The sequence below is a fragment of the Apteryx rowi genome, unplaced genomic scaffold (assembly GCF_003343035.1).
Source record: "Apteryx rowi isolate R43461 unplaced genomic scaffold, aptRow1 scaffold_114, whole genome shotgun sequence".
Lineage (NCBI taxonomy): Eukaryota > Metazoa > Chordata > Aves > Apterygiformes > Apterygidae > Apteryx > Apteryx rowi.
In genome coordinates, this window is record NW_020447353.1 from 249,303 (window position 1) to 272,299 (window position 22,997).

Here is a 22,997-nt window from a genome sequence, read left to right on the forward strand (position 1 = left end):
CCTGCGGCGCGCGCCCTCGCGGCAGCCCCGCCCACGCCGCCTTTCCCGCCCTCCGGGGCCTCAACGGCCGCTCGTCTGCGGGGGGAGGGGCGGAGCCGCCCCCGCCATCATCCCTCAGCGCGGCGGCGGGCGGCTCGGTGGCGCCCGCGGGGGCGCCGGGGCGGTGCCTCCTCTGGACGCCGAGGGGAGGGAGGCTTCTTCGAGTGTCGCCCGGGTTGGTGCTTCCTGCGCTGGTCTCCCCCCTCCCGGAGCAGCGTAAAAGAAGATTTGCTCTCCCGCTTCCTCCGTGTGTTTCCAGCGGGATGTAGCTGGCAAGGAGAACTCCCTTCACCCCACCCAGGGGGCTAAAATAGATTAAAACGGGAGTTTTCGCTACTTCGGTTATTTGAAAGTGGCATCTTTGTGCTCCCTCCATGTACAGCATAAGCCAGGAGAAAGTGCCCTGCCCAGGCACCTTCATGTAAATATGTGTGGGAATAGTTAGCATTGCTTCTTGCCAAATAATGCATTCCTGTCACGACCTGCCAGGAGCAGGCCGCTAGAAAGATATTTGTGACACTTGTTAAGGAGATCGGGATCCCATGCCCATATCGAGAATAACTTAATTACAAGTGGTTAATGGAGGAAGAGTTGAGTATATTCCTCAAGGGCCAACAGCTGGAGCTTGCCTCAACCAAGCCTCTCCGTTTCTCTCTCAGCAGGAGTTCTCAAATCCTTTCCCAAATACCCAATTCCGTGGCTGCTTCTGTCCTTTCTTCCAGGCTTCTGATACCCTTTGTCAGTCACTGACTCTCTCCTTGCTCATTTGTCTGCATCATTTAGTAGCTAACTTCTGTTTGTCAGGTGAAAACACTTCTATAAAACATGGAACTCTTTTTGTCTGTTAAACTGTTTAATTTGTTGATAGATGACTGTTTATGCCAGTTAACATCCTCCACCATATGGTACAATAGATGCTCTGTCATAGAGTTATTTTACATGAAAACATTCTGAGTCGTTTTGCTTCCGTGCCCTGCACTTCAGGTGAAAATTCAAGTCACTCCCTCTTCCACACTCTCAAGGCAGGTGTGCTGTAGAAATGTGAATTGCACAGGACATTTTGTGAAACTGCTAGTCTAGTATGAGGAAGTCCAAGGCATGAATGACTTGATTTGTCTTCTAATGTACCTGACTGATTAGGTGAAATAACACTCTGTTATCTTGATAAAATATTGAATCCATTTCCATTTACTAGCTCTTTCTTATCCCTGCAGGTTAGACATTCCTTTGGAGTAGCATCTGGCACCACTGATGATACATCAGGTCTCTTGATAGAGGATGGAATTTTCTGCATAGCAACTCCTTTTTATTTAATGACTTGCATAACAACAATCATCCTTGTAGAGACACATAGAACTGAGGTAGGTTGTTTTTGTGTTCTAATCAATTTATAATAAAAAGGGGGAAAAAAGTATGTTGTAACTCCTCAAAAGTATGATTTCTATGTATCAGGAGATGTGGAGGCTTGAGTTATAGATTTGAAGATGCTGATGTTGCTTGTTTGTATTCTCGGGAGAGCTGAGACTAGTGCAAATGCAAAGGTTCTCCATGGAAGCAACAACACATCACGGGAGATGAAATGCTAGTGTGACATTCCTGGTTCATATTCACTTTTTATGAACATCAGGATTCTTGCTAACTGCTTTAAGGTGCTAATCTATATTCCCCCAAGGAATCAAAATGTCTCCTCCTTTGTCCCCTTGTTGACTGGAAGACATATCTTACATTTGTTATCACAGGTTGTATAAACCCACTGTGATAAAGCAGGCTTTTGCAGCTGGAACAGCAAGATGGTTTGGAATAGATGTCTTGGACCACTTTATTTTGGAGGTTATGAAATGAATGTGCCATGCAGTATAAAAACCTTTGCATACAATTTTGATGATTGTTGGATAGACGAAGGACTATAATTTGAGGATTAGGACACATGTATTTCCATTTTAACCCATGTGAAAAACATTGTGTTAAAATTTACATCTTTTAGAAAAGAATATTGTACAGTTTTTCTAGCGAGTCGTAAGATCAAATTCTGTTGTTCCTGTGCCTCTCTAACCATGAGCTTGTGGAAATATGTAACTGAGCACAGAAAAGTCCCACACTAATTAAGATTCAGGAAGATTTTTCTGCATTCACCTAAAAAGTGTAAAATCTGATTCTTATTTTAAATGAAAATTAGGTTTTGAAGAAGCTGATTGGGCTGTCAGGAATTTCAGCTGTGGCATTTTGTTGAACAAAGAGTTTAATTCAAGAGTATTACTATTTACTTTTAATAAAGCTGATAATTAAATCTCTCCCACATTAATTCTTTGGTTAATACATTTGTGTATGAAAATGTAAATTATACCCCACTTACTGTTATCTTATTGCACATGAAAATAGCTCTTCAGCTTTTTGTAATATTTCCAGCATTAACTGTACTAGACACGATTCTTAAAGTGAAAGATTTGCTTAGTTATCATTTTGAAATTGTTTACCTCATTGAATTGATTCTTGATCTGCCACCAGGGGGCACTAATTCCATTTCCTAAGTCTGATCTGTTAAAATTAGTGTTTTTAAGAACAGTGGTTTCACTAAACTTTTGAAGGGCTATATGTAAAAGTTAAAATATCATTTGCTTAAAAAAACATCACTAGTGTAATTTAATGCCATTTAGGTTAATAAAATGAATCTTGTATTTTACTTACGCTTCTCATGCATGTAGGTTGTGCTTCCATTTTGAACAGCTGAACTTAGATTGTTTTGTATAAAGTTTTTAGTGGTGAACCTAGTGCTGCATGGTTTAGGTTTCATGCAAAATGGATTTTTTTGTATATTTTATATTCCCACTCTAATGTTTTAAAATTTGTTTTGAATGCCATTGCTTTTACATTAGTCCTTTTTTGTTTTATTGCACTAGTTTCCTATTAGTATTTATTAGCCTATATACATAATCCTAAATTTGGGAATTATATCACCTGACAGATGCCTTTATATCCTCATTTGATATGTATTTATTTTAATTATATGTATAGGAGTTTTAACATACTACAATTAAAACCAAGGCCTTATTCTGTAAGAAACTATACACGCTTAAGAGAGATTCTGTATTAAATGCAGTCTTCTATTTAGTGATAATAATCTTGTAAGTGAATCTTCCAGGAGGTACATATGTACCGTTGCAAAGATGAGCTAGGGAAATATCTTCCTGCAAAGGTGCAAAAGTGAAAAATCATGGAAGACAGAAATGGCTGCAAGTATTTGTTTAAAATATATATTTTTGTATATTAGTGTGCCTGTTTCTGTAAGCTGCTTAGCCTTCCTGAAATCCTATTTAAAGGTCCTCACTACTGCATAATGATGAGGCATAAAGATATGAAACATTACTATGTAATTTTTTTATTCTGTAGAATGTAATGATTTGAATCCATTTCTGGTAATAATGCAGCCTTATTTGATTTGCTCATCTTAATCTGAGTAGAAAAATTGTTTCTGCATATATGGTGAATACTCATCCATTAATTTAAGAAATCAAGTCTATTTCTTTCATTTGTCATAGGAGTATTGGGAAGGTTGAGTCAGATCTTTTACAGAGCAGTGCGAAGCAGCATTCTTTTTTCTGTGATGTCCTGCATTGTACACCTGAAATAAAATTAAAAGTCATAGATATATATGACATGGTATGACATAGCTTTTTAGGACATGATATTAACCTAAACCATTACTTTTTGTACCTGTAACCCAGACAAGAAATTAAATAAATGGAAAAAGTACCCTAAAGGGGTCATTATTGTTAAGCAAAGAGCAAGTGCTTGCTGCATATGAACACTATTGTATTTTATTGAAAAGGTTCAGTGAATGTTGTGTGCTTGGTAGGGTTTTGAAACTTGGCAGTGAGCCATCCCTCATCTGGAAGAACCTGAGTGTTTCTAAGCAAAGGTCTTAACYGAACTTGCTGGAAATTTTCATGATAAGTAGTTTATAAACATGAGTTTTCTGTTGCAAGTAGGCTTTATTATATTTCTTTTTGAAGGAGTGCTTCAGAACTGTGGCATGAGACATGAAAGAAGGATTGATAAACCTACATGAGGAGAATTGAGGTAGAAGGCTCTCTGATACCAAAAGGAGGTGGAGATTCTCAATTCCTTCATTATGAAAAGCTGGGAGAAATACTGTGGAGAACTTCTGAGTTTTCAAATCTGAGTTCTCTCCCGAAAGATGCTTCATTTCCCCCAGCCACTTTGCTCTTAGAGATCAAATCTTGTACGCATGATTATTGATTTTTATATTTAGTTTGACAAGATATGTTCCTCCCTTAGATATGACTGTGATGGTTGTTGTTATGGTAATGTTCAAAATTACTGTCCAATAGTTACCCGTAAAAATTTATCTCCCAGAAAGAAGAGGATTTGTATTTTCTAAAATGAGTAGAGGAATGAAATTATGAGAATCAATCAAGCCAACAAAAATTGCCTGCAAGGTTACTGAAGTTTATGTAGAAGACCTTTATTGCTCATGTGCCACTACACGTAAAGGTAATTCTAGAATATAAAAGATGATTGAGTAGCTATTGGTAAAACAACAAAAATATTGTAAAGAGTTTTCCATGCTAGTTAATATAGAACCCTTGACAAGAATTTTAAAAGAATTCACATAGTTTAGATTTTCAAGAATCCTCCATAGTAAAAATACCTCTAGATAGGAGAAAACTTTGGGAATTGCAAGTATGATGTTTGCTTTTCTTTTGAATGCAAAAACAGTTTAAGTCATCTGGACAGGCATAGTGCAACTTCTGATGCATAAAACCGTGGAAATACCAAAAAACTTCCAATAGCTGCTTGTTACTATATGGTTGAGAGGTGAATAATGTATTTTCTGCTTGATTCTCTTCAAGGGAGTAGTTAAACTCCATTTCAAATTATGAAAAGGATGCTATAAACAAACAGTTTGAAGTTTGACATGAGATTGTTATATGCAATTCATAATCTTAATATTAACTTTGGGAGACACCCCTGTTTATGAAATAATGAACAATTACAATGAATATTTGCTTTCAGTCTAGGTATCCAACTAATTTTACATAATGCAGCAGAATGCTATGGTGAGTCACCCTTTGATTTTGAAAGATGACTAGTAAAAAATATGTTTATTTTTATTTATTAGCCAGAAGATTTCAGAAGTGCATGATGTATTTCATTTTGTCAGCTTTGAATGTATAGAAAAGTTGAAGCATGTCCTCATAAGATGGCTTCTGTGTATCTTATGGCTGAAAGTATCTTGACAGGTTTTCTAGCTATTTGAAGTTATTTTTTTGCTTTAGGTGAAAATTGCCCCATTGCAATTTTTATGTTATTTTAAACACAATGAAGGAAAGGTTGATGGAGAGATGCTTTCATTTAATATCTTTATTATCAGGGAGCTGCAGAATCTAGTAGCCCATTGGAAGCAAGGCTGCTGCAGCTCCAGGCCCCAAGTCCAACCACTAGCAAAGCTGAGCTTATATTCCCAGTAGACACGCAAACAAACACAAATATACAATATACAGATACACAAATACACATGACAGGCCACACAACACAGACACACTCATTACTCTTACAAACCCAAACAGCACCTACAGCCTCATCCTGTTCCCCTCYCAGGCTGATCAGGATGAAGGTCTGCTAGTGGGAAATTCATACCTATATACAGTGTGGATCCCTCCAGTAGCTGGGCTTAGACGTTCTGTCCAGTGAGTAGCTGCCCTTAGATCCCTGATCTCCCCAGTTGCTGGCAACTGGACATGTGAGCTTGTGAGGCCTGAAGCTCCACTGCAGTTGCTGGTATAGACCTCCTTACTTTACAGACACAGACGCACACAGACGCACACACACGCAGAGTGGATCTCTCCAGTAACTGGGCTTAGCTGCACAGTGCATACAGTAGGCGGTCCTGGATTCTCGCTTTCCCCAGTAGCCTCCTGCACAAAGAGAGAGACACACACACACACACACACACACGCACACACACACACACACACAAATGAGTCTCTCAGTTAATCCCCAGACCTCACGGTCTCTTTGAGAGTTGGGCTGGCCCCTCTGGTCCCTCCGGCAGCCAGCTCCTCCCGTGCCTCCCCCTCAGACACACACACACCTGGCTCCCAAGCCACTTAACCTACTCGGCAGCTAGTCCAGCCTGATATTCACTAGCAATCACCCACTGAGTTACATACCTTCCATCTCTCCAGCTGCTGGCATCCCAGACACACAGGCTCTCTGGCCCACGGTCTAACTCCAGTTGCTGGCACTTAGACCTCCATACACACACACATCCACACACAAAAGAGCCCCCTCACACAGGAAAATTGTTAGAAATAAGGTTTAATAAGAAGACAGGACAGACTGCACTGAACAGATGCAAGGTATGGCCAGACAAATGTACTGACCAGCAACCTGTTTACATGTGACCAGCCCCTTTTAGTCCCTCAACTATCTATTTCCTCACGTATGTTCCTCCTCAAACCACCTTGATCCCATCTTTTCCCCACCTTTGGTTCCTCCCCTAAACTTCCCATAAGTAATCTGCAATTCCAAAATACTCTTCCTCTGCATCCCATAATGTGTCCCATACTCCCCAGGGAGTAACTGCCCTTATTCTATGAGTAGGTGTCCCTCCTAGTCCCTGGGGCTTTATATCCTTCCTTGGACAGCCCTAGGAGGAGCTGGGTGGGGATATCTGTTTCTCTGACTAGTTTACTGAGGTTCCCCTGCCTGCCGTTGTGCCTCTATGCTCCTTTGTGACTGTGGAGATGAGCTTTTTTATCATGTAACCTAACACATATCTTTATTAATATCTTAACTTTATTTCATCATATGAGAAAATGTTTTATAGCGCCTACCTGAAATTAGAGTAATCATCTCATGTGTGTGCTGAGGCTTATGATATAGCACATTCATTGAAGGCAGAGTTGGATCTGGGTGAATATACTATAGCCTAACAGAGGCAAAGGTTTAAGTTGACCACCGCCATCCTCTTCGCCTGTTTTTCACTCTGCTTATYAGCAATGAGAGCATGAGATGACAGAGGAGTGGGAGCAGAGTGTTGGGAGACCTGATCTGTGCTGATGGGAGTGTAGAAGAGACAGAGATTCTGGGAAAGTGGGTTCCCTGCTGCTGGCATCCCATGCTGTGGGAGAATGCTGGAAAAGCAGAAAATACTGGCAAAACCCTGGGAGCAGTTTCCATACTGGAAGCGTCTGTGTTCCAACCACCCATGCTGTGCTTAGCCAAATCTAGTGCTGCCGTGTTCTGCCATGTTTTCCCCTTCTTGGGTAACACCCCTCAGGAATAGGTTCCAATCCTCCAGCAAGGTTAGACCACCTCCATCCCCAGACCAAGCAGACTTTTCTACCCCTCTGTCCTTCCCTTCCTCCTGCTTTGCCACCACAAACAAAACAGTGTAGCTATCACCAGTGATGAGAACAAAATTAGTTGCTCTGTATGGAATGTCAAAATTCAGTTTTGCCTATGGTACTGAGAAATCTTGAGTGGGGTCTGATTGAGAGGTAAATTATAACAAATAATAGTAAATTATTTGATTGTAAATGTCACTTTTTTTCTAAAGATACACCTTGGCAAAGCAAGAAAAAAATGTAGAGATAACTTCACATTTATAATGCAGCAAATGAAATTACCATAATCCTATTCCTCTCAGTTCTCTGAAAAATTTGGCCCATAGACTTTTCTTTCCTTCTTTTTCTAGAATAGTTTTTCCTCAATATCCGTTTGGAATAACTCTTATTACATGACATGAAATTTCATGTCATTTCATTACATTACATGTTATATTTCTCTCATTTCCCTAAAAAAAAAAAAAAAATCCTTCTGTTTTCCGGCTGTAATTCTTGATCTAACAAAGATGATGTCTCTCTTTACAAGTTTGCCTCGGCTTTTGTATTCTGACACTGTGTCTTTGGACTTGACCCCAGGACAGGTACAGTAATTTTTCTGTGTTTTAGCTGTCATCACAGAATCACAGAATGGTTGAGGTTGGAAGGGACCTCTGGAGATCATCTAGTCCAAACCCCCCTGCTCAAGCAGGGTCACCTAGAGCACGTTGCACAGGATCGTGTCCAGGCGGCTTTTGAATATCTCCAGAGAAGCAGACTCCACAGCCTCTCTGAGCAACCTGTTCCAGTGCTCTGTCACCCTCACAGTGAAAAAGTTTTTCCTCATGTTCAGATGGAACTGCCTGTGTTTCAGTTTGTGCCCGTTGCCTCTTGTCCTGTCTCTGGGCACCACTGAAAAGAGTCTGGTCCMATCCTCTTGACACCCTCCCTTCAGATAGTTGTACACGTTAATAAGATCTTCTCTCAGCCTTCTCTTCTCCACGCTAAACAGGCCCAGCTCTCTCAGCCTTTCCTCATAAGAGAGAGATGCTCCAGTCCCCTAATCATCTTTGCAGCCCTTCGCTGGACTTGCTCCAGTAGTGCCACATCCCTCTTGTACTGGGGAGCCCAGAGCTGGACGCAGTATTCCAGATGTGGCCTCCCCAGGGCTGAGGAGAGGGGGAGAATCACCTCCCTCGACCTGCTGGCAACACTCTTCCTGATGCACCCCAGGATACCATTGGCCTTCTTGGCCACAAGGGCACATTGCTGCCTCATGCTTAACTTGGTGTCCACCAGCACTCCCAGGTCCTTCTCCGCAGAGCTGCTTTCCAGCAGGTCAACCCCCAACCTGTACTGGTGCATGGGGTTGTTCCTCCCCAGGTGCAGGACCCTGCACTTGCCTTTGTTGAACTTCATGAGGTTCCTCTCTGCCCACCTCTCCAGCCTGTCCAGGTCTCTCTGAATGGCAGCACAGCCCTCTGGCGTATCGGCCACTCCTCCTAGTTTGGTATCGTCAGCAAACTTGCTGAGGGTGCACTCTGTGCCTTCATCCAGGTCATTGATGAAGAAGKTGAACAAGACTGGACCCAGTACTGACCCCTGGCGGACACCGCTAGCTACAGGCCTCCAACTAGACTCTGCACCACTGATCACAACTCTCTGAGCTCTGCCATTCAGCCAGTTCTCAATCCACCTCACTGTCCACTCATCTAACCCACACTTCCTGAGCTTGCCTATGAGGMTGTTATGGGAGACAGTGTTGAAAGCCTCGCTGAAGTCAAGGGAGACAACATCCACTGCTTTCCTCTTGTCTACGCAGCCAGTCATTCCATCAGAGAAGGCTATCAGATTGGTTAAGCATGATTTCCCCTTGGTGAAGCCATGCTGACTACTCCTGATCACCTTCTTTTCCTCCACATGCTTGGAGATGGCCTCCAGGATGAGCTGCTGCATCACCTTTCCAGGGATGGAGGTGAGGCTGACTGGCCTGTAGTYCCCTGGKTCCTCCTTCTTGCCCTTTTTGAAGACTGCTTATATCTTTAAAGTTTTATGCAGTGTATGGTTTTTAAATGTTTAGCATCTTTATGAAGCACGTTGACTACTGAGTTATAGAATTGATGTCTTATGTGCAAATTTTTCATCTCACTTTACTAAGAAAATTGTTAGAAATGTGTTTTATTAAAAGGACACAGGATTGTCTACAGAAAACTTTGTTTCATAAGAATACATGGTACCAAAGTATGTTATTTGTATTCTGTCCATGACAATGAACATTAGCAACAGCTATCTTAGGGAATAGTTTAAGAGGATGAAGAGATACAGAATATCCTTTGGAATAAACAGTTTAGAGAATTCCTATACTGGCAGACTTCCTGCATCTGGACTATCTACCGATAGACCAGTCTCCATGTGTTAATTTAATTTGTTTTTGAAACTACTGGTAATTTTGGCTGCTATTATATTTTGCAGCAGTGAGTCCCACAATTTAATTATAAATTGTTTAAAAAAACTAATTCAATTTTTTTCAAATATGCTTCTGATCATCTCATTGAATGCTCTGTAATTCTTGTGTTATGAGAAATTGCTAGAAATGATTTTTAATTCACTTTCTCCGTATTATTTGTAACTTCATATATATTTAGTATATCAGCTCAGTTGCCTCTTTTCTAGTCTAAAGACTCCTAGCCTATGTAATACAGTTTGTATGGAAGTTATTTCAAGTTTGTAGTGACCCTACTATGTTGTTTTTCTGTTCTGCTGTATCTTTTTCAAATGGGGTGACCATTCAAAAGGAGCTAGCACTGCATGAAGATAAAGACTATGCATTCTCATTCATTTCAAATTGATCAAAAGTTTCAGTAAGATCAATCAATCGATTGTATTAATATAGTGGATTACTATTACTGTACAATTACTGTTGTGCTGAAAGTCTCTTTCTTCTGTTTGTGGGATGATCCAGAGAATGTGAGGAGTTGCTCCTCTGCCCCGTGGGCTGCCTTCTGCCAACCATACACAGATGGGTCATGCTTCCTGTTTGTCTTGTGAGGCTGCTGACAATGAGAAAACGTGGATTGAGATATCCTAAGTTTAATGATAACTTTTATCATAAAGTTACTGCAGATTCAGTTACTGCACATTCATTGTGTCTGACCTTGGCCTTGTAATAGCTCACTTGCTGCTTAATTTTAGGTACCCAATAAAACAAACTTCATAAAGTAAGTGCCTAATACATCCTGATATATCAATAGAGAGCGTCAGGTGCCTCTCAAGGCCTCCAGAGGGAGATCCTGTCCACTTAACTTAAGGGTTTATCCCTAAGCAGATAAGATCTTTTAGAAGTCTTCAAAATCACCTGCCTTTCTTGGTAACAAACATAGGCACTTTAGAAGGAGTGGTTCATTAGGTGTCTAAAATTAGGTCCTTAAGAAGAACATCGTGGCTAGCAACACTTATCTTTTATGTGATTTTTGTAAACCACTTATTGGTCACCTGAAAGAGTTGCCAGTTGTAAGAATGGCTGACAATGAAAAAAAGACCACTGAAGCACATATATCATCCAAGATGAAAAGTCAGAGGACTTACGACTGTGTTTTTCATGACMTCAAAGGCTATTGTTTCATAGCTTGTAATCTTTAAAAAATGTCGGTGGTAACTTTTTCACCTTCATTAGCTATTGCATCATCAGATTATACTGGTATGTAAGTCTGGTCTTGCAGGGGAAAAGTTTAGAAGCTTCTTTAAGGAAAATTCTTTAGAATAAAGATAGGTAAGCAAAGAGCGTCAAAAACAGGTAAACTGGACTTGGGAGATAACAAGCTATCTGGGGCTTTYTTCTTTAATCTGTATAGATTTTTAAAACTAATTTCCAAATGGCAGGTTTTGGCTACTGTGACTAGACTTTTTTCATACACACAAATAAAATAGCAAAAGTTTCCAGTTCTCCAGGACACTTCCTCTTTTTCTTCATATTCCTGGTCTTTGCTCTACACCTTCTATTTTATAACTCTTTTGCCTCCAAGGGCTGCTGAAATTGTCTGCGCTTTAGACCCTAGAGCCAAATAAGGCATGTCTAGTTGGGAAGATACCATATTCAGTGGGAAGCAGGGGTGAGGATGCATGAGGCTAGAGAGGAAAAGGCAGGGGGAAGGGCAAAGGGTTTGTATTCTTGACCTTAGGTGGCTGATGCTGAGAGGTAGCGTATTGTATTGAAGCACAGATAGAAGTAGAGTTTGTGGATGGGAAGGAGGGAGCAAGGAGGAGGGAGGAGGAAGCTGGGACAGCGAGGGGGAGGAGGAGAGAGCAGCATCTCTATCTTTCTTTGCAGACCACGCTGCTAAACACCAAGGGGAGGCTCATGCTTCCCTAATATCCATCACTCCCTGCTTCCAACGTGGTCACAGACAGAGCAACAAAGAGGGTCTCAGAGGTAAGATCTTGCAACTTGCAAAGCTGAAGCATCTGCCAAAATAAGGGGAAGCAGCAGCAAGAATACAGAGAAATGATTTACAGCACCTGGGAATGTTCAGAGAGGGGCGGGGGGGATAACTGGAAGCTCAGGTCCCTAGAAGGGTAAGGAAGTGTTAGCAGCAGCAGCAGCAGCAGCAGCAGCAGCAGCAGCAGCAGCAGGAATGGAATGGAATAAGGGGGGAGAGAAGAGATCAGGTCTGAGGGGATGAGAATACCAGCTAGCAATATCCAGCAGTGGGCAGTTTGTGTCCCAACTGCCTGTGTAGGAAAAGGAGAGAGTAGGGTAGTAGAACTATGAGAGCAAATGCTCTGATACCTGAATAAATGGGTAAATAAAGCCTAACAAAATATTTGAATGAATAGTCTATTTACCAAAAATGTAGTTCTGAGGTGAACGAAACAATTTATTAATTTGTGCAGATTAGAAGAAAAAAAATGAAAGGAAGGGCTAAAGTCTACATATTCCGTTCTGAATTTTTATGTTAAAGTTGATTTTTCATTTTAGGACAATGCTTCATTTCAGAAATTTGATACATTTAATAATATCAAGGGAAATAAACATCCGAATGAAGTGGGTTTTTTTGAGTCAAACAGGTATGCTGTTTGACAATTATTGTAACAAAATTTGACACCAAAACAAAGTATGCTGTTCGGTCTGAGAAATTGTCTGTTTTTTAATTTCATAAAAAAAAAAAACAAAAAAAAACCCAAAGCATTTTGAGCTGGCCTGAAGTAAAATTTATAATTATTTTTGATTCATCCAGTCAGTCTAAAAAGTCAGCTATTTGAGCAGTTATAAAGTGATCTTAGTTATTTCTAGTTGCTGATACTGGTAGCTTGGATGAAGGAGGTAGAAAGTATAGCATCTATATATTGGAGAATTTGATGCTTTCTCCTTCCATGTGCTTTCTCTCATTTATTTTACTTTTTGATATGTGAGCTATCTTATTTTTAATTTAACACTTCATTGACCCTTCTGAAAGTGATTAATACTGGCAATAATGTCAGTGTAGTTAAACATGCTGAACAACTGTAAAGCAAACTAACACTGTCTTATATGTCTTACAAGATTCTTAAAGATTTAATTTCTCTTTTCGCCATGAAACACTGAAATCCGTCTCAAAAGGTGGTTATCCTGGAATCTTTGTGCTCTAATAGAAGCTTCTGTGTGTTCATCTCCACACTAAGTAACTAGAATAGCTGTGGTAAATTGATTTGATATGTGAGTGAAGAAGATAGAACCACTATTCTCCCCTGCCCTGGGGAACTTGGAGATGGTAGACCTAATTTTAATCTGCTTTTCTTTGGTAAATCTGCTGATACAAGTGTACATTGGATCAGTACCAGGTTCTGTACTAGTCTACTTTATTGCCTGTTTTCTCTTACAAAAGATAGAAGAGCCACTTACTTCATAGCAATAGGGCTTTTATTTCCCCAGTTTTTACAATGATGATTGCTGTTTCAGGGCTCACAGTTCTATTACAGCTTTAAAACAATAGGAGTCTGACTTTGGTCCTGATCTGGTTTCATAGTTGTCAGTAGTAGCTTTGCAATTGACTTAAGTCAGTAGAGAATCAGGCTTTTATTTGAAGGAAAAAGCAAAAAAAAATCCCAAATGAAAATAAACTCTTTCCCTTCAGCCTACCCCCTTGTTTATGCAATTTTTTTTTTTCAATCTAGATTTAGTTTACTAACTGCAAAAATGCCAAGAATACATTTGGAACCTTTCTATCTTGTCCCTGATGTACTGTCATTTAAGAAAAACCTTTAATTTGAGGCTTTAAAATGATCTTTTGCTTTTAAAAAAAACCCTAAAATTACTACATAGCAAATGGCTTTAAAGTTTTTTGATTTTTTTGTGGCTTCTACTTAAGAAATGGAATGTCTTACCTGTGGAAAGTTTTATCTGTGGTTAAGTGTGTAAAAAAACCAAAAGCAACAAAAACCTACAACATTGTAACAATAAGGAACTAACACAAACCTACTACAACAGGTGAATTTCATTTGAAGCTAAAATTCTCTTCTAAATAGACCACAGTTAGCTATTGTTATCTTAAAACAACGTTCTATGAAATGTATTGTTCTTGCAGTTTTTGGGGGCTAGATCCAAAGCTTCCTCAAGTCAGGAAGAGACATTCCATTGACTTCAAATGGCTTTGAATCAGGCCTGTCACATGAGATTAGCTCCTGACAGAAGATCTTATAAGCAGGGACACAGAATAGAACAATTTAGGGATGGAATTTCACTTATGCCACTAATCATCTTTGCTTTGTGAATCTCTCTTAGATACAATGCTTTTGAAGCAATGTTTCATTTATTTTGTGTTAAATATTCCTTTATCTTGTGAGTGTATAGTTTTGCAGAAATTTTCTTCTAATTTTAGTCTTAGATCTTTCAATAAGATGGTTCAGAATCTTTTAGATGAAATTTCATAACCCTCAATAATGCTATGAATAGTAGGCTCAAAATTAAGGAAAGAGCTATTTTCTAATGTGAAATAGAGAATTAAAGACAATGGTTTGTCTTTTATTTTCTTTTTAAACTAAAAGACCAAGTTCTGTATCAGAAACTAATGGCTTCAAAAGTTTTTTTTCTTTAAAAATACCCCCCAAAAAAACAGAAGAGATTGCTCTAAATATGAAAATTGGTAAAGTCAGTTTGACATTTGCAGTTGTTCTGCATTTGCAACTTACACAAACATAGACAGTTTAAAAGTAACTACAAGAAAACCTGAACAGTTTTGTGTAACAAAACAAAGCAGGAGCATTTTATAGCACTGCTTAGCTAAGGCCAAAGTTTGATGAGTGAATGGTAAACTTTCATAGATGATCTTGCTAATAAGTGAAAGCCTGGCAGACTCCTGAACACTCTAGTGATGCTGAACGTAATTATCTTTGGGGAAAAAATTGCCTTTGGTTCTTATTGATTGTGGCTCTTCTAATGAATACAAAGCCTGCACAGTGAATGATGAGTGATCTGTCAGTCCTTTTTCACCTTCATGCAAAATAAAGCATTTTACTTACTCTTAGCTAAGATTAGGAGTAACCATGTATTTATTTCATGTGAATGAAAGCCACCACAGGAAGGAATAAAAAGCTAGTGTAACTAACAGCAAAAATATACATACAAACACCGCTGCGTGCACAAATATGTGAATGCATGCATATATAGCATACATACACAGGAAAAGCATTGCATTTTTTACTTCAACTGAAAATTCGTTGCTTTTTTCAGCTTAGACTGTGGTTAATGTCTGCAAGTTTGACTAACTCTTCCAGACTTCTGTTACACAGACTGGGACAGAAGATACTGTTATTTATTGTTGTGACACATGCATATTTTATAGAGATTTTTAACTGCTAATTTATGATTACACTTAAGGATTCCAAAGAACATTGCTTTGATTTTCCGTTTGTCTTCATTTACCATTATCCTTGTGTTGTCTGTCATGCTTAAATGTTTCTGTTAATGTGAAGAATAAGAAAGTCTAAAAAGTAACATGGCCAGTGGTGTATTTCTGGAGAAACAGTAAAGGAAAATTGCCATTTAGACATTACATATCTCAGAAAAAATACTGTAAAATCTAAATACTGATTGAGTGTTATATGGAGAAAATATCCTTTTCAAACAAAGCAGTGCAGTAGTAGTAGTAGTGGTAGTGGTAGTAGTAGTAGTAAAAACAATCTGTGCTGATGTTGGAGGCATATTTTGTGTAATTTTACAGTAGATAGAAACAAAAGGCAAATTTGTTTGTAAAAAATACATTTACTTCACAATTGTGACATTAAGGAATACCAACAAAGCATTTTCGTCAAAGATGTATTTACAGGTGTCAGAATTCATCCTGATACTTTACTTATTGTCTTTCTTCTTACATTAGCGCTTCTTGTATTGTTATAAATTGTTATCTAAAAATTTCCCTGTTTCTAAGCTAGCTGTCTTTGCTTTTTGAGCTCCTTAGTAGGAAAGAGTGTGGAATAAGTCTTCTGTTCTCATGAAAAGGAGAAAAATATGTAGAATTTGTCTTTTGAGGATGGGGAAATTTTTATTTTCACAGATTCTCATATTGTTTTTCCAAGCATATGTATTTATTTAACTCAAAATAAGAATCTGACTCTGTGCTGTAAAGTTTTGATGTCATTAAATGGTGCTTTGAAATTATAAGATAGTTTCAAATAATCATGACTACACCTTTGTTTTGATTTCATCATATAGGTCTGATCTACAAGGTATTTGTATCAACTCCAGGATGATTTGAATGGGTATATACAGAGGTTTAAAAGCTGCTGTTGATTCTACCAGCTAGAAATTTAGTACGTTAAAAAAGGAAAGTATCTTCTTTTCTGGATTCTGATTTTCACATGTTTTCAAAATCTCTGTTCTTTCCCTGATTCCATATGAACTACAGATTAAATTAGCAAAATAATACCCTATACACAGGGTGATCAAAGCAGATACAGAAAACAATGGATAAATCCTTATATGTCACCAGTGTAATAATCCATGACATTGCTTTTAATAGCAATGATGAAAATATTTTTGTACACTAGCATGATTTTGAAGTTGCTGAAAAGTTTTAAAGATTATTTCATCCTCATCTGACAGCTATTTTCATTATTTTCACTCCATGGTGATCCGTTATGGGAATACATTTGTTTCTAAAGAAGAACATTTGTAACTTACTTGACTGGATGTTGATGGATAGAAAAGTTGTTCTGGTTAAGTGAATGATCCAGATTAAAGTGATGTTTTTCGGTTGATGGTAATATAGATGTTTTGGGCCCTAATTTTTCAGAACTCATGGATGAATATGCTGTAGACATACACATAGATAGATATATGTAAATTGGCCTCATAGTCATTCCTGCCATCCATGAAAAAATCACTTGTTACTCCCTGCTGTGGAGGAAATGCATCTAGATGCCAGCTAGTTCAGATTTGTTAAGCTTTATCTAACTTTTATGAACACAATTTTCAGATTTTATCATTTTATTCAATTAAAAATCCTCAGTCAACTGGTATATGTTGCTACATACTTCATCGTTTTCCCACATATTCTGCTCTACTCCCACATCTTTTGTTATTTGTCATTATCTTTTGTGTAAAGTGCAGCATGGTGTTCACTTCAGCGGTAATTATATCTCTGCTGGTCAGCAAAGCCTTGAAGAGGGCCTTAAAAAGAAAGGGGATAAGCCAAGTCTCGTCTTCTCAGTGTGAGACAAACATTTGACCCCATCTCCAGCCCTCCAGCCATGATACTAGCGTCTTACACATTCACAGCGTGGCATTGTAGTTTATCTCCTGCTTTGAAGTGCACCTGATGCATGAGACGTGGGAGAGAAATCTCGGTGATGTACTATAGTTGGTACTCTGACTCACAATAGGGTCCCCATTTAAAAGGCCATTTAGAAAGAATATTTCCTAGGCAACAGCCTTACTCCAATCCTATTTCTCTGATACATGGCGCAGCATGGTTGGGATCATGAGATGCTGCCACACTGAATGACCAGGCCCACTCAAGTGAGAAGGCAAAAAGGGACATACAGTACATGCTCTATATTTAGAAGGGCTTACAAAGGCCTGGAAAATTCACTCAAGTGTCTGGAGCAAAGTTGGGTGCAGAATCAGAGAGACGGTGTCTGAAAAGCTCTGGTCTGCCACTGATACTATTGTCCATTCTCTAGGGGAAAGTAATCTTCCACAATGTAACAATGAGGGTGCAACTCCACAAGGAGAACTTGGTATAATTTTAATATTGTTGTTGGATTATTGTGGAATTTACTGTTTTTTTAATAGTATGAATATATAAGTTTCCTCCTGCCATTTAAAAGATTGTTTAGAAAGTTATTTAATTTCATGAGCAAGTTGAAAATTTATTTTTATCTAATAATGCTTATCTATATTTTGCTCAGATTGAAAAAAGAAGTTGGAGTTATCCAGCTTTCAGGGTAATAAAGTCAATCTCACTGTGTTTTAGGCATGAATCATAAAATCACTAAGGGAAATTACGTTGTGGAGTTTGGTATTGGTAAATCTTCTGTTGCAATTCTTATCACTGACGTGGATGCTGAGTATTGTTGCTCCAGGTCACAGAGCTTGGCAACGCACAGTTACTGTTGGCTTTGAACAGGTGAGTTCTGAAATTGTGCAGAACCACTGATTAGATCCTTATGTCTTTTACTTAATTCTGGCACCAAATTCATCAGTGAATACTGGCTTTTGCTCTGCGGTAGTTCATGGCAGGTTCAGATTACTATGGCAAATTCCTAAACATTTATCTGTGACGTCAGGAAAAGTCAAAGGCAGTTAGACTCTTTGAAAGTCCAGTTCTTTTTATGTAATACTTGTGAGAGAGTCCTCATACCTTAAGCTTCTTTGTATATGGAACTGCTTAGAAGGCCACTGGATATGGGAAAGAAGCATCTCTTCTTGTCTTTTTTTGTTGCTTTTGAGAAGTCTGCCCTAAAAAAGACTGTAAGGGTTTTTTTATATGGAAAGGAAATTGGTCCTATGCTACTGTTTGTTAAACTCGTTTGAACAGTCAGCTGTAAATTTCATAACTTTGCAACTTAGAAAAGGCAACCAGAAGAAAAACATGAAATGAATAAAATTATAAAAACTTCCATTTTTAGAGTATCTTCCATTTGCCTGCTTTGGCGCACTAATGAGCATTAGTACTAACACTGATGCCAAGGTTCACATGGCCCCAGCTTGGATCATTGACTATGGCTTTTACAAATCGTACATGCATGTAATAAGGGCTTAAAGTCTGAACAGACAAGATATGTTATGGATATATGCATAGGTTACTATGGGTTAGCTCCTTGCTTGAACAGCTGTTCTGTCAGAGTTACCCGTAATGCAAGCTTTTGTCTATGAGGCTTTGTTAAAAAAGTGACCTTAGGTTATCTTTCACCAAGATTTCACCACACTCTCCACTTTACAAACTGTTTCCTACCTCATGCTCTGTATTTCTCTGGTTCTTCTACCATTTCCTTCTCATCAAATCCGATCTTTTTTTTTTAAACTTCTTATACTGGAATGTTAATATATTGTAAGTACCTTTTAATACAGTTCTTGGTGGTCTGGGAGAGTGAAAGTGGAGATTTTTGAAAAGCAGGCTGTTTATTTCATGTACTCTTCTACAAGCAGTCTTTACACTGGGAGTCCTACGTCTTCCAATGTAAGGGTTGCATGCAGAGGTTTAACACAAAGAGAAGGAGAGCGCTCCTGTTCAGAAAAATAATAGGAGGAACAACTAGGAAGACAGGCAGTGTTGCTATTTTCTGGGAAGATGTACTTAGCACTAGTGACAGAATAGAAGGGAAGTACAGTCAACTCTATTATCCTTGAGATTATTAATTATGCAGTTGGTGTGACGATGAAAAAACTGGTTTTACTCTTACCAGTTCAGATAGCTGTGTCAATGAGGCTCTTTGGTTAATGGACTTGCTAGTTTGGGAATCTTTTGCTCCAGCATTGATCTTTCTTTTCTTTATTATATGTCTAACAAATATTCTTACAGCTTAATTCATGCATGTTTCTGTATACTATATAAATCAAATTAGATACATGGGTTTTTTTTGATGTATTTGCTCTCAGTAAGCAATATGGATAATACAATTACTTATGACTTTCTTAATCCCATACATTTTCCTAATACTATTTAAGTAGGCCTTGTGCTCTGTGTGTAGTGTGATGTAACACCCCAGCTCATGTATCACACGCCTTCAGTTCCCTGCCAGAAAAGGTTTGCTCTAATAAAAACTGCAATGCAGCCCTCATAATAATTGAATAAATTTGACTGGGGGAAAAAGCACACACAAATAATTATGTCAGGACCATGGAGGCACAACAGAGGCCCAAAACCACCTGGGTCAAATGATGTGGACGTGGTCCTTTCACTCTAGAAGGGACTAGCCGTGAGCAGTGTGGGCACAGTGATTCTGCATCCTTTGATGTAAGGCATCTCTTCCTGGGCCAGATGCTTTTAGCAGTATAGGTACAGGTCATGTAAACAGAGATGCCAATAGCTAGTCTGGATGTGAAGTAACGCTGCATAGGATGGCAGCAAGAAACAAAACTGCATGTGGAGCCGTGCCCATTTCAGATTAGCTATACTGCTTCTCATAGTCTTTTCACTGCTAGATGGCATTGCTTTGCATATAATTTGGTTTCTTTGGCAATGTGTTCACTTTCTAAAGGAAAAAGACTATCTTGAATTCAAGCTAAACCTTACTAAGTGTTGGAGTGATGCTTTTAAACTCTTTGTAAATAAGGTCTTGTCTACAGAAAAAGGTTGTTTGAGGTTTGTTTTTTTCACCACATGCTTCTCTGGATCCAGGAAGTAGACGTACATTTTTTTTTCTGATTGTTTTTTAGAATGTGTCTTTTCATATGTATAATTAGAAAGTGCTTATACAGTTACATTTGTTAGAAGTCGCCAAATTTTCATCACATATTCTAAAAAGGTGACACAACTGAAAAAGCTGTCATCTCTGACAAATAGCAAAAGTGACCTACAAGAGAATTAAGTGTAACTACAGCCTTAGAATTTGCCTACACTCAGGGCGGTGTATAAAAGGATGCACGAAGGCTGTATTCACACATCCTCTTCCGACTGCAACTGTGCTGGCTACAAAGGTTACAGCCCCCAGTACCTCATTATTGCACTTCTGTCAGAGGTTATCACAGTTGGATCTGCCAGCTGAGCTGCTCATGTGCACAGTTCTTAATCTGTTCCAGTTAAAGTGGATTGGATGGTGAAGATGTATTAGTTTAGCATTTTAAACCTTTTTGACTAAAGAGGTTCATGGATTGCTCACAGGAACAGCTATGTGGGTAAAACTTACAGGGCAGTAATTTCCAACATCAGAGCAGCGTAAAAGTGATTGTAATCTTTTCAGTGGATAAAGCTGGAGCTGGAAGATTTGTGTCCATGGCCTTACTTGCATTAAGTTTACACAACTGACTGTTTTGTCTTTTCTGAAAATTACTGTATAGATATGGCCTTTTGTTGGTGTGTAAGTTGGTTGTTTGGGGGTAGTCTGGGTGTGGTTTATGATATCTATGGACAGGATTCAGTTAAGCTGAAATACTTACAGACTTGTGGCTCAGTACAGCTTTTTTACTCTGGTTTAACTGTATCTGTTCTACATTCTTGCTGGAGGTGCTCTCAGAGGTCCTCTCTTCTTTCTGAAGATATGCAATTTGTTTTTAAAATAACAAGAGTAATCTCTGTGCATAAATGCTTAGGGTCTAGTTTGTAATTCAAATCCCATTGACATCAATAGGATCAATTCTAATAGCCCTTGTATGGCATATCTTCAGCATGTTGCCTGAGCATCTTTTAAATTCTGAAACTTTAAAAAAATCTCTTTTTCTCCTTCTCTTCCACTCTTTGCTGGTATTTGTTTAATTTGTATGGTAGTGAAGTTAGTACAAACTTTCTAAAAATGGCAAGAATCTTGGTCATTGTAATCACACTTCATTCCTTTTTTGAATTGAGTTTCACTGTTTTCAGATAGACATCTAAATTTAAGTGGTTGAGCTGAATAGATAATATTAGATAGTTTGGACTGGCTTTAAAACAAGCACTCTAGATCCCATCATTTGCATTATTAATAATGAATGTTTTCATTTTTAAAATGTTATGTATGCTTTCTTTATTAGTTGTATTATCACTGATATGTCATTTACTTATAAATTAAGAGGAAAATCTGCAGTGTAGAAAAAGATTTGTATGAATGCCAGTTTGAAAAAACATTCAGAGCAAAACAGGTTACCACGTGGGCATAGATTTCGAAATTAATGTTTATTTAGAAGAGTGTAAACTGCGAAATCCATCCAATTTTGGACCAGACTTTGTCCTTATTCCCACCAATAGAACTTCATGGCAGGATGACATTTTGGGAATGTGTTATAAAGGTAGTTGTCAAAGTGCAAGAGCCAGAATGTAGACACTTCTGTGGCTGAACTCCTCCAAATTTGTACATATGTATTGATCTGCAATAATTTTGTCTTGTTAAAATTATTACTCACATATGTGATTTGATTTACATRTGTAGACTGGGTTTTCAGCAGGGCTTCCCATAAAAATGAAGGAGGGGAAGGACTTTTCTCTAGGTGTTTGTCCCCCTGAGATTGTGTAGAAAATGTTATTTCAATGCTGCAGGGAATGTATTGTGTTGTTAAACATGCTAGGGAACTTCCAGTTTTTTGGCTAGACATATAGTATTTCTGTTTGACCATTTTGTTCAATTTTAATCCCTCAAAAAGGAGGGAAATACAACTGTTTGATTAAAAGTACCCATGATCATGACTGATAGYTTTGTGGAAAATGTTTCCTCTAAATATTCTAGAAGACAATGGGAAAATGAACCTAATATCAATCGCACTGTATGTAGAGAGGAAAATAGTTTGAAAGTGATTAAAATTATACTTCCTGTTTACATCTACATAAACAAAAATAAGCATATACAAATTAATATTGATCCTTAAAATACAGCATGCATACCATCTAGAATTTATTGAGTGAAATTGTATTAGCAAGCTCATACATCTGTATGTTAAAACTGGAATTATATATGATACGTCTAGGTAGAAATGCTGTGGGTATGTCTGCACAGTGCAGTGCCATCCAGAAGCTTTAGTCAGGGTGGTTTGTGAAATAGAGTGGACGTCTGAGAATGCTTTCAAAAACAGAAAATTTAAGCAATTTTTTCTCATTGCCACTTTTCCTTCCCCTCTTTTTGTAAAATCTTAGCATTCCATCTGGTACATTAGGACACAAAGGAATTATGAAAAGCAAAAGAAATCCCTGGTTTATTGGCTAAATTTGGAAAGAATTTTTGACATGGGTGACCATTCTTCAAAAGAGATCTTTGTGCTGGAGTGCAGAGGTCAGGGTATAGAAGCCTTGGGATATCAAAAGGTGGTGAGAAGAAAGGCTGGGATTTCCAGCAGCCTAAGAGTGCTCTTTTGTCTCTAGTGGTCAGTTGTCGAGGATGATGCCTGTGGACATCAAAGAAATGTCTAAACAGTGTTATCTAGGCCTGTCCTTTGCCCCCTGCCATGTAATGGGCCTCTTTTCAGGAAAACATTGGGAAAACTGAGAAAGCGAGTTGGCCTATGCTAGTGCT

At 38.5% G+C, this 22,997-nt stretch overlaps 1 protein-coding gene across 1 annotated transcript in view; it reads left to right on the forward strand.

The window, feature by feature from the left end:
• Window positions 1–100: 100 nt before the first annotated feature.
• GREB1 (growth regulating estrogen receptor binding 1) overlaps window positions 101–22,997 on the forward strand; it is a 116,390-nt gene continuing 93,493 nt past the window's right edge. The window contains exons 1-4 of the transcript XR_003255711.1: window positions 101–214; window positions 1,254–1,400; window positions 4,050–4,551; window positions 5,074–5,096. The gene's annotated coding sequence lies outside the window, so the exon portion shown is untranslated. Of the gene's footprint in view, window positions 215–1,253; window positions 1,401–4,049; window positions 4,552–5,073 lie in introns of the transcript that reaches the window.